Source organism: Mirounga angustirostris, unplaced genomic scaffold, assembly GCF_029215605.1.
Source record: "Mirounga angustirostris isolate CCGP_5_RB_7025 unplaced genomic scaffold, mMirAng1.0.hap1 SCAF_15, whole genome shotgun sequence".
NCBI classification, from domain to species: domain Eukaryota; kingdom Metazoa; phylum Chordata; class Mammalia; order Carnivora; family Phocidae; genus Mirounga; species Mirounga angustirostris.
In genome coordinates, this window is record NW_026991723.1 from 13824217 (window position 1) to 13841663 (window position 17447).

The following is a 17447-nucleotide window of genomic DNA, read 5'->3' on the forward strand; positions in this document are numbered from 1 at the left end:
CATGCATGAATGTCAGGCTTTTCTGTAGTACATGTGACTTTGACATTTGTCTTTTTGTTGTTAACTAAAACTTATTTAAGATTTTGACATTACAATATGTTATCAATTAATAAAATACTCTGATAAGTCCTTTGTAAAGTATCTGCTTGTCTTTTAACCTAGATTTTCCTATTCTCTGTTTGCTTAATGCAGGACACTGAGATTTGTTATTATCGGTGTAGAGCAGGCTTTCTCAACCTCAACACTGTTGGCATTTGGGTAGACTGTTCTCTCTTGTGGAGACTTTCTTGTGCATTGTATGATGTTTAAGAGCACCCCTAGCTTCTACCCATTGGTTGCTGGTAACAGCCACCTGCCAAGAACCTAACTGTGACAACCAAAAATGTCTCAAGATTTGCCCAAAGGAACACCTAGAAAGCAACCCTGCCTCTGTTTGAGCACCACTGCTCTGGGAAGAGGATGTAGAAAAATGAGGGGGGAAAGATTTGATTAGGAATCAGGAACCCCAGATTCTAGTCCAACCCTCTAGTCTTGCCTCGGGCTATGCAAACTTGAGCAAGTCACTAACTTCTAAGTGCGGTTCCACACCTAGAGGAGGCAGCTGGACAGATTCTCTTTAAGAACCCTCCCAGCTGTAATGTTCTATAGCTTTTATTTATTTATTTACTGATTTCCTCCATGAACGGGCTTGTCTTTTCAAGAAACTAAGATTTTGTGTCTTACGTTATAAGAAAGACAGCTTCAATATAATAATGTGTACTTGACAAAGGCTATTTATTTGGCTGGCATAATATTTTCACAATTCCATATTTGTGTCCCTGTTGCTGGCCCTTCACATAATCCACTGTATTTCTTTCTTTCTTTCTTTTTTTTTTTCAAGATGTGAGAGAAGGGCAGGGGGAGGGGCAGAGGGAGAAGGAGAGGAAGAATCTCGAGCAGACTCCCCGCTGAGCGTGGAGCCTGATGTAGGGCCTGATCTCACCACTCTGAGATCATGACCTGAGCCAAAAGCAAGAGTCCAACACTCAACCAACGGAGCCACCCACGCCCCCCAACACATAATCCACTGCATTTCTAAGAAAAAAGGATCCCCTATAGGTGGACCTGGAAGGAGAATGATCTCCTAGATAATCTACTTCTTACCTCTTATTAATTGCATTCCCTTTGATCTGTAACATCCATTTGCTTCTGGCTGTGAGTCAAACTTCTAAGCAGAGATTATATTATATAATCACTTTGAACCAATTCTTCTCTCCCAATTTATGAGCACTAGAAGAAAATATCTAAAACCAGCTTTATTGGCTGACTACAGGGAGAATATGAAAGATTTAACAATTTTTCCCCCACTCAAAGAAAATGCTCAAAAATGAGAGACAGGTAATCCCCACCTTAAAGTCCTGAGGGCTATGAATTACTAACAACTATCTTATTCCAATGGCAATGGCACCCTTCCCAAATCCCACCTCAGAACTGTTAATGGAGTCTCAGTCCTTCTTTTATTCCTCTTCTCCAAGCTTGCCCTTCATTGCTATGATCCTATTCTCTGCAGGAACACTACCCATAAGGATTAGAGGGCCATAAAGTAATGAATACAGAGGTCTAAGAACATGTGACAGAGTGGGTAGAATCGATTTGGTTAAGACTACATTGTGGGTTCCACCATGTCTGAGGGAGGACTAAAGAGTCTACTTTTTATTTACACCATTTCATCTATGGGTAACGTTGTCTATGGGTATATATTCTAAGTGCTATGACTTCTATTGATATTAAAAAGAAAAATCAATGAAGATTGAAATAATAATGGAATTGATCAAATAATAATAGAATATACATTTTGTAATTCATAAAGAAAAATTGGACTTTAGCCTACAAAGAGGGTTTAAAGATGTTTGAGTAAAACAAAGATTTTCCAGATACTTCCAAAATAGCTTCTAAAAATATACCAGTGGTATATATTTAAAAAAATAAAATAGAACAGGGGCACCTGGGCAGCACTGTTGGTTAAGCATCCGACTCTTGGTTTTGGCTCAGGTTGTGATCTCAGGGTTGTGAGATCGAGCCCCACATCAGGCTCCATGCTTAGCAGGGAGTCTGCTTAAGATTCTCTCTCCCTCTCCCTATGCCCCTCCACAACCCCCCTCCCTAAAATAGATAAATAAGTCTTTTTTTTTTAAAGATTTTATTTATGTATTTGAGACAGAGAGAATGGGAGACAGAGAGCATGAGAGGGAGGAGGGTCAGAGGGAGAAGCAGACTCCCTGCCGAGCAGGGAGCCCGATGCGGGACTCGATCCCGGGACTCAGGATCATGACCTGAGCCGAAGGCAGTCGCTTAACCAACTGAGCCACCCAGGCGCCCAATAAATAAGTCTTTTTAAAAAAGGTAAAAAGAAACAAATTCTTCCCATTTCCCCTCCATGAAAAGCTAATGTAATTTTCCTTGCTGATGTGTAATTGAAATGTTCTCAAGACCAGTTACTTACCAGTTAACAGTTTCCTTCTCCAGTTTGGACCATTCCCTTAGGTTAATCTTGAGAAAGTTTGGCTTATTTCTATGGACAATGACAATTACACCTTACTGTTCTCTTAAGATGTTCTTCATGAAACAAAGAGGCCATGCCCATTTTCAAATGGAATAACATTTATATTTTGTCCAGACTTTGACAGAATATCAAATATTGGGACTGCCAGGAGTCTTAACAAAAACTTTGCCATATTAAATAGGGACCAGCAGTGATTAGCAGTCCCTCTGAAAATGTCCCCTCCCTGGTGTTCTGGATAAAATCCACCTCAGATCTGTGACTTCTCCCAGTGGCATCAGACCTTGCTATGCACAAGTAATGTAAGGGTTGTCTGGGGGGTGGGGAGTCATTCAAAGTTCTCCTTGGGATCTGCTGTACAACCTGCCTGCTCCTTCTCATGCTTCAGCTGTTAAATACGATCTCCTCTGGCCCCTTTTAAATATAGCAGCAGTACTACATGTGTGAATTTTACCAAAAGCAAGCATTCATAGTATTAAAGGGTTTCCTTTGTTTCTAGATTTCTTCTCTTAAACTAATAAGAGCAGATTACATAGCACATCACAGAGAAAATAAAGATAATTTCATTTTATTTCACCCAAGTGTGGGAGGTAAAAATAGCCCTAGATAAAATTATGAGATACAAGGGCACCTGGGTGGCTCAGTTGTTAGGCGTCTGCCTTCGGCTCAGGTCATGGTCCCAGGGTCCTGGGATCAAGCCCCTCATCGGCTCCTTGCTCGGCGGGGAGCCTGCTTCTCCCTCTCCCACTCCCCCTGCTTGTGTTCTCTCTCTCGCTATGTCTCTGTCAAATAAATAAATAAAATATTTTTTAAAAATTATGAGATACATAAATATCATTAATTCCTGCCACCCTTCTACAACCACGATGCCTCTGAAAGTGACTCCTGCCCCTAGAATATCAAGGTTCTCAATTTAATCCTTGTCCTACTGGTGCAAAGAAGGGTAAGCTGATGAATGCACTCACACTGAATCATTCTGTGTGTTTTAGGACGGAACCATACAGAGTTGAAAGTGCCAAACAAAGGAATGAATTGGTAATAGTGGTATTTCAAGCCCGGATTACTTATTACTAGGGGAGATACTTTTTTTAGTGTGGGGCTTCTTACTCCCACAAATTCCACATCTAGATGACTACTCATTTCACCTCCACCTAAGATTAGCAATGGTCCCAAAATGGGATCTGTCTTCCCAGACAAGATCTAAAGCAACTTTTAAGATTTCCTCTCATCCTGCTAAACTCAGGAGCAAGATACATCAGCAGGCTATGTCAGTTTTATTGTTCCCTTCCAGACCAAAAAACTGAGTGGGATCTGAGATTGATGGCCAAGATGTTATGATTCTGGCTCATATCATCTTTTCAACTGCACAGACTCCATACTGCATTCTTTCTTGGATGGAATTGGGGCAACAACCATCACCTGGCTGGAGGGCCTCCTGGAGAAGCTAGCACCTGTGTAGGACTCTAATAGCTGCAATAACACAATTCCATGGCAGGAGAGTAGACTGGTGTTAGTAACCGCTACCAGTGATGGGAGAATACAGGCCTGAGGGTTAGAGGGTAATTCCTTGGGTACTGATCTCCAGTTTCCAAAGGAAATAAAGAGAAGATCTGGGCACTGTGGACCAGACGAATGCCTCCTGTATCCAGACTACACTAACACATACCTCACCTTCCATGAATAGGGAATTAACAGTGAAGTAGAGAATTGGAACATGCCTTCCAACCATGAAGAAAGCCATGGAGGATATCGCCCATACCAGCCCTTCTGTGCCAAGCAAATGCCAGGGAAAGTTCTGGTAAAGCACAGGTATTTCCCCCCTCATTTTGGTAACAACAACAACAACAACAAAAAACTCACTGTAGAACAGACTATATCTTCCTATTGTTTTGGTTGCCTGGAGAATTTAAACCAAGTTGTTAGTTTAATTATAGCAAATAATTGAGATTTGATAGCCTGAATCTCTCAATCTTAGTTTCTTACTGCAATTGTGTTTTTAAATCTTCCTTGTTTTATTGTTTCTTAATAATATGTTATTTTTAAACCTACATTTGTCTTAAGCCACTTCTGCTTCAATTCTTCTGTGTAATAAAACAGAAGAGGTGATGGGGGTACGTGTAGATACCAAGATATTAAGATACATCATCCCTTATCTCTACGAGACGGTTCTACTCCATATCACAAAGGTCCAATGAAGTGTACACCAAAACATGAGCTCATAACCACTTTCAAAAGAATCCCTGTAGTATTGACTAAAAATGCTAATTTTTCAGTCTAATCCAAGATAGATATGCTGAATCAGAAGCTTGGGGTGGCACCCAGGAATCTAAAGTTTTAATAAGCATCCCCAAATAAAGTTATTATCATTCAAATTACAGAAACAATGATACAAGGAAAACGCCTCTTGCTCTACTTTGTAGCATGTCGTAGACAAAAGTTAAAGCAACATTAGTGTCAGGGACCTGAATTTGAGCCTTACACTACTTTCCCAGCCAAATATCACAGGCTTCCTTAATTTGAGTTTAATTAGAACTCCAGCTTCTACAAATTCTGTATTCCAACTAGTGTTATGATATTAATAAGAATGCAAGGGCTAGTTGAATGTTTTACCAATTTATGCAATGGAAATGACTCATTTCTTAACCTGTCAGTGAAGAGCATCTGTCTGTTTACAAAAAAAAATTAAAGAGATAGCAATGTCCCTGGCCAGAGTATCACCCTTTCCATGGTTGGCAGGTATGAATCATCTGCCAGTGTTCTGCCCATCTCTGAAGGCAATTCACCTGAGGGAGCCATACTTATGTTTCATTTGCATGATGCCACATCAAATTAGTTCCACTGATGGTGGTGGTTTGGTACTATTATATGCAAACCAAGTGGTTTTATCTCACCTGTTTTGTAAGGACAATGAACTTCTGAAATTAGAATTAACAGACTGGGACACCCTACCAAGATCTGAATATTTGTACAAATTATGCTTTCATTTTCATCCAGCGTTTAGGTAATATGAGTGAGAAAAATGTTTATTTGCTGCCAGAGCCACAAACACTAAAGAATGAAATGGTATTCCAGTCAAAGCTGATTTTTGTCTAATGACATTTAAAGTATTTGCAGCTAATAGAAGTATCTCAGAGAAAGAATGCCATTATCACTTAAAAATCATATAATGCTCTTACCTGCCAATCATTAGTCTATTTCCATTCTCTTATCACCAACTTTGATGATCCCATGCAAAGTCATTTGGGTCTGTGCCTTGCACATTCTGCCAGAATATTCATTGTAACCTACTATACTACACTTATTTTCCTAGATCACCAGTGTGTTAAAAGTCAAACCTTGAGTAAACTTGCAGATTAGAGTTTATGAGTGTCCTTTAGAAGCTTTTCAGGTTGTTTTCAGGTCTTTCTCAAGCAGCACAGTGGAATGCAGCATTCTTGCTGTAATGTGACATGCTGACCCCTAATCTAGCCAAGAGTCCTTAGGTGAACAGGTCAGCCTCTTCACAGACTAGATGATAAAGAATAATTGCAGCGACTGTTACAGGTATCCTAGTTGTTAAAAAAAAAGAAAATCTGTGTTCTTATGTCCTTCTCTATCCCAACTTGTGCAGTTTCTATTCCACCACTCTACTAAACCAACCCATGTACTTGCAGTTCCCTTTAGAAGATTCAGTGTGCAAGTTGGTCTCACAAAGAATTATTGTAATCATAACTAATATTTGGGCCCCAGAAGGATGAAAAATGGAGCTGACATGAGCCCAACACACAGTGAAAAGCCAAGTTCAGTCAGACCTACAGCTGGAAGCAATTACCCATCCAAGTTCAGCCTACATCATCTGACTCCCACCCAACTCACACACGTGAGAATAAATGAAAGCTTTTAGGTTTCATGTTTGTTACACAGCAATGGCTGACTGATACGGAAATCTTTTATGAAGTATGATGATTTGCCTAACATCAGACTTCCCAACAGCCAGGATGGAAGCCAGAAATCAATAAAACTAATATTTCCAGTGTGCTAATATAAGATAATAGTTGGTCTAGAATTCTATAACCCAAAAAACCATTCTTAAATAGATGAAAAAAAGAAAAAAAAATTAAGCATTTACAGTCAACAGATGTTCACCAAAGGAACTTCAGGAAGGAAGCATATCACCTCCAGAAGGAAAGTTTGAGATTAAAGAAAGAATAATGAGTAAAGAAATGGGAAAGTATGTAGTTATGTTTAAACAAACATGGCTGGCATAGGATACTTGTTTCTAACTGACAAGATTGTTTATCTTTTTAAAGAACAGAATTAAAATACTGGATAATAATCCTGGTGACAGTAAAGTCTGATGTTCTTGTAATATTTAGGAAAATGATTAAGATAGTAATGATAGATTTTGTTAAGTTAAATACACATTAAAATTTTAGAAGTAATCACAAAAAGAATAGAAGCAAAATATATAACTTCTAAGCCAGTAAGAGAAAAAATTAAATAGGAAAAGCTAGTGAGCAAATAGAAACCTCAAATAAGTTTTAAAAGCAAGAAAGAATAATACAAAAAAATGACAAGATAAAGAACATAGAAATTCCAGAAATAGACCTACATGTATATGGAAATTTAACACATGTGGTGCTTAGACAATTGTTTATCCATGAGGCAAAAAAACTGAAATTGAGTGCCTACCTCACACCATTCACAAAAACCAATTGCCAGGGTATTGAGGACAATATAAAAGTAAAATATATGCAACATCTTTATTACTGTAAGTACGAAAAAATCTCTTAAACACAAAGCAAGAAACACTACCCATAAGGGAAAATGTTGAAAAATTCAACTACACTAAAAATAAGAATTTCTATTTCAAAACCTATCAAGAAGTGGGGAAAACAAAACACAAGTCACAGTGGGAAAAAGTATTTGTAGTGCATACATGTAACAAAGGATTAATACCAAGACAAAGAACTCCCAGAAGCTAATAAGAAAAAGACAATTCAAAACTTTAAATATGTGCAGGATATGACCTGAAACTTCACACAAGAGGGAACACAGTGATTAAAATATAAAATATTGTCCAGGTTTATTTATAACCAGAGCAATACAAAGTAAGATCATAGTGAGATTCAATTTTCTAGCCACCAGACTGGCAACATCAGCTGTTGCTAAAGAGTCAGTAAAGACAACTCTTGCACACTGCTGTGGGAATGTAAACAGGTTACACCCCTTTGGAAAACACATTGGCAACAATCTTATAAAGTTGGGCGTTTACATATCAATTGGACTCCAAAGCACATCTCTTAAGAGAATCTCTTACATAGTGTAACAGTAAACTTGTAAAAGAATGTTCATATAGCAGCACTGACTGTCCTAAAAGGATCATTCTAGAGGAAGAGAAAATAAATGAAAAGCAATGCACAGTAATGTGGTCAAAGCTTAGAAATATAGTCTTGAATGAGAAAAGCAATTTTCAGATAATTATTACATGATGTCATTTTTTAAAGCTTATACACATTTAAGCTAAATGATATAATGTATAGGGAAAAATATACATTAAGTAAAATTACACATTTTAAGAGTAAGATAATAATAAATATAAATTTCTAAATACTGTTTACCTGTGGTGGGGGCAGGCAGGAGACAGAGAAACTCAGAGATGCAACAGGATTGGTAAGGTTCTAGCTGCTAGGTTTGTGGTAGTTTTGTGAGGGTTCCTTACACTTTACAACCTGCATGCATTTCATATATATTCTGTTTTATGTATCGAAGAAAATATCACAAACTGACTAAATTAATAGGATTCATAATACAATGAAGCAAATAATTTAAGTGAGGCGGGCGTGTAAGGTTGGGTAAAACTGTTCAGAAGGTAATTATTAATAATTACAGGTTGAATAAATCTTTGTGCTAAGATATGAGTTACATGCTAGACAAAGGCAAGAGTTAGGGAATGTCTACATTCTTCACAAATACACTACAAATATAGAACACTGTTAGGTCAAGAAGTGGTACATGTATATGGGCTTTGACCTGATTCAAGGTCATAGTGGGATTTGGCTTCAACCAGCATCATCTGTTAATTCACAATATATACATATAATGACCAGAGGAAAAGGGAGCTTACTGAATATATAAGGACCCTCCTGTACCAAAGGGTTTGAGTCATATCTGGCTGAGATGCCAACTGTGAGCCCCAAACTGTAATAATGGTTATAATGTAAATAACCAAGAACATATGAATTTTGTCATCACTGAGGAATCACTATGAAGAGTGGGAAAATATCTCACAACAGGCAATGTAATCACTTAAACCCCCCTGGGCTTTTTTTCCCCTCTTCAACTGCAAAATGAGATCAACAATAACTACCTTAGAGAATTGTTCTGATAAGTATTTTTATAAAAAGTGAAATATGCATCTACTATATGACCTAACCATTCCACTCCTAGGTATTTACCCAAGAAAAATGAAAATACTTGTCCGCCAAAAGACTTGTACATGGAAGTTCTAGCAGCTTATTCGTGAAAACCAAAAAAACTGGAAACAACCCAAATGTCCATCAGCAGATGAATGAATAAACAAATTGTGTGACTTCATGAAATAGAACACTACTCAGAGGGGGGTGGGGGGATGGGTTAGCCCGGTGATGGGTATTAAGGAGGGCACATATACGCAAACAAGGAATCATGGAACACTACATCAAAAACTAATGATGTACTGTATGGTGACTAACATAACATAATAAAATTAAAAAAAAAAAAAAACCCACTACTCAGAAATGAAAAAGAATGACCATTGATACATATGACAACACAGATGAAACTCAAAACAGTTCTTCTGGGTGAAAGAAGCCAGGCCAAGGAAAGTCCATACAACATGATTGTGTGCATAAAAAGCTTGATAAAATGCACTCATCTATAGTGACAGAAAGTGGATCACTGGTTGCACAGGGATGGGAGTGGGGAAAGGACTGGGGAGAGGACTGGGAAGAAGGTATTACAAAGGACAGGAGGGGAAATCTGAAGGGGGATAAATCAGAGAGGGAGACAAACCATGAGAGACTATGGACCCTGGGAAACAAACTGAGGGTTTCAGAGGGGTAGGGGTTGGGGGGAGGGGTAACAGGGTGATGGGAATCAAGGAGGGCACATGTTGTGACAAGCACTGGGTGTCATACATAACTAATGTACCACTGAACGCTACAAAAACTAATGATGTACTATACAGTGGCTAACTGAATATAATTTAAAAAATGAATTAAGTAAAATATCCTCAGAAATATGGGAACCTTATTATTTCTGCTAAGTAAAATAAACTTTAAGTCAAATTTAAAAAAAGGACAGGAGGAAACTTTTGGTGATGATGGATACTTTTGCTGTCTTGATTGTGATGATTCCACAGTTGTATACATATGTCAAAGTTCACCAAATTGTACACTCTAAATATGTAAATCTTACTACATATCAGTTATCCCCCCAAAAAGTTATTTAAAAAAAAAAGGCAAGTGCTGATGGGAAGGTATGATGGAACAAAGGTAAATATTACCTGCTTAGAACGGCCAGGACCAGTGCATCTCGGTCTTTAAAAGTACACACAAGTCACCTGGGGACCTTGTTAAAATACAGATTCTGATTCAGTAGGCCTGGGGTGAGGCCACCCATGCTGCTATCAAGGTAGGGGACTGGATGGATAGATGGGTGGATGGATGGATGGATGGATGGATCGATGGATGGATGGATCGATGGATGGATGGATGGATGGATAGATGGATGGATGGATCGATGGATGGATGGATGGATGTAGGGAGGGAGGGATGGATGGATGGATGGATGTAGGCAGGGAGGAATGGATGGTTGGATGGATGTAGGCAGGGAGGGATGGATGGATGGATGGATGGATAGATGGATGGATAGATGAATGTAGGGAGGGAGGGAGGGATGGATGGATGTAGGGACGGAGGGATGGATGGATGGATGGATGGATAGATGAATGGATGGATGGATGGATGTAGGGAGGGAGGGAGGGATGGATGGATGGATGGATGGATGGATGGATGGATGAATGGATGAATGTAGGGAGGGAGGGATGGATGGATGTAGGGAGGGAGGGATAGATGGATGGATGGATGGATAGATGGATGGATGGATGGATGTAGGGAGGGAGGTAGGGAGGGAGGGATGGATGGATGGAGGAAGGGAGGGAGGGAAGGAGGGACAGATGGATGGATGGATGGATGCCCATGCTGCTATTAGTGGATCAGTGTTTGGGTAGCACGGCTCTAGAACCACTTCTCAATGTGGTTTCCATTATAATTACCTGTGGAGCTTCAAAAAATAAATAAATAAATAACTGATGACTGGAAATTCTGATTTAACTAATCTGAGGTGAGTCCTGGGAATCTGGGATATTTTTTTTTAAAGATTTTATTTATTTATTTGAGAGAGAGAGAATGAGAGAGAGAGAACACATGAGAGGGGATAGGGTCAGAGGACGAAGCACACTCCCTGCCGAGCAGGGAGCCTGATGCGGGACTCGATCCCGGGACTCCAGGATCATGACCTGAGCCGAAGGCAGTCGCTTAACCAACTGAGCCACCCAGGTGGCCCGAATCTGGGATATTTTTAAGTTCCTCAGTTAATTCTAATAGAGAGCCAAAGTTAAATACCACTGGTTTAGGCTGTGATTAAAGCTATACCAGATGGCATCTCCATGAGCTAAATTGTATGCAAAAGAGACACAGTCATGTTCTGAAGAGGTTAACAGTCCTGACAATTATAATAACAGTATGCCTGAAACAGCAGACTGTTGCTTACAAAACCAAATCTGACACTTACCTATTAGGTACCCATCATACCACCCAACTCCATGGTTACAAATGAATTCTTCTTCATGGCTACCCCAGGGAACTCCAGGGTACTGCATGATTCCATATCCTTTCTTGAAGACATTCTTCCCTTTCTTCACCCTTATGTACTCCCAGGGCCTCCCACTATCCCATCATTCCTAAGGCTCACAGTCATGGCCTAGTATCAGTGCCAACCTGACCATTTCTCCCAAGATTCCCTCTTCAGATAAAGTGGGAATTTCAGGCACTTCAGCAGGCAGGGATTGTACTGGGTACCAATCAGGATTCAGTCAGGAAAACTGCAGCCACTGTTCATTTCCCAAATTTGTAGGTAGAGACATACAAGGTCACAGGAAGTATTACGAGAACAAGCAATAGAAAAACTGCTACACATGAGCGCAACCTATGATCCTTTTGTTGGAAAGTGGCTATGAATCTCCCAAACTTCTGAGGTGCTCCAACCAACTAGTTCAGCCTTCAACATGAAGTGGGTAGTACTCAAGGATTTGCCTAGAAGCTGCTAGGAACTACTTGTTCAGGCACACATCTGCCTACCACTGCCAAAGAAAAATAAATCCCCCCTCTTCTAATCTCCCATGAGTGGCTTTCCTCGGCAGACCCTAGAGTTGAACTTAATGGTGCAGATGTAGTGATCTGAAGGGGTACGTGCACCCCAATGTTTATAGCAGCAATGTCCACAATAGCCAAACTATGGAAAGAGCCAAGATGTACATCAACAGATGAATGGATAAAGAAGATGTGGTATTTATATACAATGGAATATTATGCAGCCATCAAAAAAAACCCTGAAATCTTGCCATTTGCAATGACATGGATGGAACTAGAGAGTATTATGCTAAGTGAAATAAGTCAATCAGAGAAAGACAAGTATCATATGATCTCACTGATATGAGGAATTCTTAATCTCAGGAAACAAACTGAGGGTTGCTGGAGTGGTGGGGGTAGAAGGGATGGGGTAGCTGGCTGATGGACATTGGGGAGGGTATGTGCTATGTTGAGCGCTGTGAATTGTTTAAGACTGATGAATCACAGACCTGTACCTCTGAAACAAATAATACATTATATGTTTAAAATAAAAGGTAGTAGGAAGGGAAAAATGAAGGGGGGGAAATTGGAAGGGGAGATGAACCATGAGAGACTTCAGACTCTGAGAAACAAACTGAGGGTTCTAGAGGGGAGGGGGGTGGGAGGATGGGTTAGCCTGGTGGTGGGCATTAAACAGGGCATGTTCTGCATGGAGCACTGGGTGTTATATGCAAACAATGAATCATGGAACACTACATCAAAAACTAATGATGGAATGTATGGTGACTAACATAACACAATAAAATAAAATTAAAAAAAAAAAAAAGATGAACCTAATGGTGACAGGGTTTTCAGGTAACATGGCTCCTCACATCTAGAAGATAGTGGTGGGGATACTGATTTGCAACATACAAGGCAGTGTATGCTGATTATTTTCCACACTTTTTTACTTACCCTGAGCCCTTGGAGACTTCCTTGCCTCTGACTGCTGGTTGAATTTGTCTAATTGGAAGTAGCAGAAAAAGTAGGAAGAGAGTGAGGCCAGGGAATTTCTTGCCCTGGGTCTCTCCCTGCCAAGTTGTCTCGGGTTGGCTATGTTCCTCTTCCGGAAGTTCGCAGCTTCTGTCAGGAGGCCCTCTTTATATAGCTACTTTGTGTAAGTAACAGGTAAATCCTCTTTCCCATCGCCCCTTCAGTCCTAGGGAGGGTAAAGATACTTACTGGTTTCTCTAAACCCTAGCCACACATTTTCCTTTTATTAAATGCTCTTCAATTACTCAGTTTGAGCCTTCTGTATGTTTCATGCTAGGTCTCTGACTCACAGAATAAGGGGTTAAAAAAAAAGGAATGAGAAAGGAAAGGAATAGGTGGGGTGAAGGGGTCTTCCCAAGAGGAGCATAAATTAAGATAAACACTCTTCCATCAGAGATGGAGGCATCAATCTTGATGACATCAAGATTGGACATGCCAAATCTTACGGGACAGCAGCAAATTTCTCCAGAAGATAGGGTTGGTTTCATTGTTTTTGTTTGTTTGTTTGTTTTTTAAAGATCCATTTATTTATTTTAAAGAGAGAGAGTGTGAGCACCTGGGGAGGTGGGGGGGGAATCTCAAGCAGATTTCCTGCTGAGCAGGGAGCTCAACTTGGGGCTCATCTCACGACCCATGAGATCATGACCTGAGCCAAAAATCAAGAATTGATGCTTAACCAACTGAGCCACCCAGGAGGCCCCGATAGTGTTCATTATTTATCTTGTTTTGGTTTTCCATCTGGTCAAAAAAACATGATAAAAAAGCAAAAAGAACTGTGACTTATGTCTCCAAATTTAGGTAGCTCTATTTATGTTTCAGCTTCTACCAGATTTCTGGCAGTTAATAATTTGCTTATTCCTCAGTTTCCTCTGGACTGTATACTGAGATATGAGAAAAACATAATCTGGGAAACACAGATGCTTATTCAAAGTATAATGATTAACTTAACATTATTCAATTAAATAACACTCTAACAGCATTCCTATTCATATGCATAACATGGTATTTTATACACTGAAAACATTCAACATATGAGTATTAGAGAAATTAATATATGAATCAGCATATAAGTAAAAGAATGATGTTTGTAATTGTAATGGCTGCAAAGTACAATAAGATACTGAATTATTTTAGGAATCATCAAAGAAGGGCCAAAAATAACATGTTCCACTAATCAAGACATTTATTGTCAGAGCATCTTATTTTCTAACCATGGCTATTACAGAGAAATTGCTATATATAGAATTTTGCACTAATGAATAAAATATATTTTGGGGGCAGAAAAAGGAGACAAATATTAGCGTTCACACACAAAAAAGTCGCTTATTTTTACAAAATGCCTTTTCTTTGGTTGTTCTGAACCATCACCTTGATTATAGGAAGTAGAGCAAACTGACTTAGACACAGATGATGTTAAAACCCCTCTATTTAGTCATATTCCCTGAAATATTTACCACCCCTGGCTTGAGTGCAGTCATCTGCCCTGACTTATGGGCTGATTAGAAACCAGCAGTAATGCCTTCAGAGTTGAATTCCTTTTATTAATTATTGATATGGGTATATTTTGGTATAAATGATCATATGCATTTGAAACCTCTCTTTGAAATGAAATATACCCAGAGTTTTTACAAGTGTTCAGACATCTTCTATTCAAATGTGTACCCTTCTTAAGAGATTTAGAAGTCGCACATGTGAGTGAAAAAAAAATAATCTTTTTTAGATTTTTTTTCTCTTTGGATTATGTTTTACTAGCCAGATCCTTGGATATTGAATCTCTGTTACTGGTCTTTAGTATATATATTTTTTTAAAGATTTTATTTATTTAATACAGAGAGAGACAGCGAGAGAGGGAATACAAGCAGGGGCAGTGGGAGAGGGAGAAGCAGGCTTCCCGCTGAGCAGGAGCCTGATGCGGGGCTCGATCCCAGGACCCTGAGATCATGACCTGAGCCGAAGGCAGATGCTTAACAACTGAGCCACCCAGGCGCCCCGGTCTTTAGTATATTTTGTCTCAACTACTTAGACCGCTCCAAAAGAACTTGCTCTAGCTTAAAAAACAACTGCTAAACTTGATGAAGGAAGTGCTATAACCTGGAGTTAGTATTACTACTACATTTTTTTCAATGGATATAAGTAGTGAGGCAAGTAGGGTCTGTGAGTCCTTTAACTTCAAGTACCAACATGTTGATGCTGTTGTAAGACAAAGTGGGAAAATGGGCAATGCAGTTTTGCCTTCAAGAAATAGACACTTATTTTCATGAAAATCAGATTTCTTCTTTAAATAATATACACATTGCCTATGACTTCGACCCACTCACTATCAGTAAGATATATGCTTGAAATGTCCAAAGATAGATAATTTGGTAGTAATCAATCATTTTGTAGTTAAGCACAGGGAAAAAATATATCAACCCAAGAAGCAAAGACTTGATGATATATTATCTTTTCTCTTGATTGAAAATTTTCAATAAATGAAATTCTATCTGCTTGTCTGAAAAGGAGCAATATTCATGCCCAAGGAATAAAAAAATATATACTAAAGTAATCAACAATAGAAATACACTAGTAAAGAACTCATTAATTATGTTTACATGTGACCTAAAAAAAAGGTAGATTCTGGGGCCTTGGAAGGGGGTGGACAGTTGGAAGATGGGAACGGCACTGAATTTCCTGATTTTTAAAGCCTTTAGATTAAAGGCGGGTCCCTTCCACCATCAAACTGATAGAAACCAGCAGTTTTACTGGCTTGATAAAGAGGATAGAGTTCAGGGTAACCACAGCAACTGGAATGTAAAGAGAGAAGTCTCAGAAAGAAGAGAACCAGAAGAGTGATAGTCCCAAATTAGGTATAAAAATTCTGCCCAAATCTCTGGCTGACCTATAAAATATTCATAAGTGGGGCAGACTCCAAGTAGCTCAGCTAAGGCTAATAAAATGGACCTGAGATTTTAGCTTCTGTCTACACAGGGGATTTGAATTCAAAGTCTGAGTTCAGTCCATTTAATTGCCCTCTGGAATAGTATGGGAAAAAAAGAACTACAATGAAATATAACAGAATGTAGAGTCTCTACAATATATAATTGCAAAGTGCTGGATATAATCCATTAATTACTAGTTTTATCAAAAATCTGAAAAGTGTGGCCCACATTCAAGGGAAAAAAGTAATCATTGGAGACAGATCTCCAAATAACCCAGACATTAAAATGGGGGGGTGGGGTGGGGGGTGGTTTAAAGCAGCTCTTGTAACTCAAAAACTAAATATATTAAAATTATAAATCAAGACAATACACTGTCAAATAAAATTTGTTGTATCTCCTGCCTTGAGAACAATGCCTTGCTCTGACCAGAAAGACCAGATTCAAATTTAGGGTACCTCAACTCCTTGAAGGTCTAGGGCAGAATATAACAGCCAATCCCGGGAAAGCCAGGCAGCATCCTGTCTGTGTTTATGCAACCTCCTTCCCTTATCACCCCCGATTTCATTCCCACACCTCAAGGTGCCCTATATGTCCAGCTATGGACACTCCCTCCCACACTACACTTGGGGTATGTACACCACAAATAGTCCATGCTTAAGAGGACACACTGGGGATAGGTCTAAGCAAGTAAGGGAATCTGGCTGAGAACTTTTAGTGCAGAGAATTCCAAGGCCCTGAGCACCCAGATTGTGGTATAGAAGGGGTCACAGGCTATGTGTAGGTCAACATGTCCCCTGGGCTCCTCCGGCTCTTGCCTCTTGGGAGGCACACAGCCATAGAAAGGTCAGAATAGATCCTCTTAAGTGTGGGATGCGGGGCAAGGGCCCATTTTTGTAGGCCTTTTAAAAATGATACTGGTCATAGAAGACCTTGGGCTTTGGATTAAGACAGAGAAGTTTTCGGTTTTGGATCAAGACAGAGAATTTTCCAGCCCTGATCTTCTACTTACTAATTACATGACCTTCAGCAATTAATTTACTCTCTATGCCTCGGTATCCACATCCATAAAGTGGAAATAATAAAAGTGCAAATGTTTTTGCAAAAATTAAATGAGACAGTGCTCTCTGTGCACAAAATAAGCTTCTAGTCAATTTTAGCTACTATCATTATTTTTTTCTTATGTTTATTGCTATTACCACACTATTATTCCATTTCTACTGATCTGTATGATTTACGTATCTGAATGGTCTAACGTACTAGCTATTAATTTTTAAGACTTATATAACATTTGTTTGAAAGAACCACTGTGGTATATGAGCTGAAAGTGAGTCTTTCAAATTCTTCTTAGCTTCTGGATACTGAAAAATGCACAGGTTCTTGCAAACATCCATAATGAACGAGAGTGTTTACATTCACTGAATGTCTGTAAAATGCCAGGCTTTGGGCATCAAAATCCACACATAGTATTTTACTGAATACTTAACAAAACTGTGGTAGGAATTTTCCCCATCTTATGGATGAGTACACTTCTGAAGTCCAGAGAAGTTTAACATGCCCATACTCACACTGGTAACAAGTAGGCATATT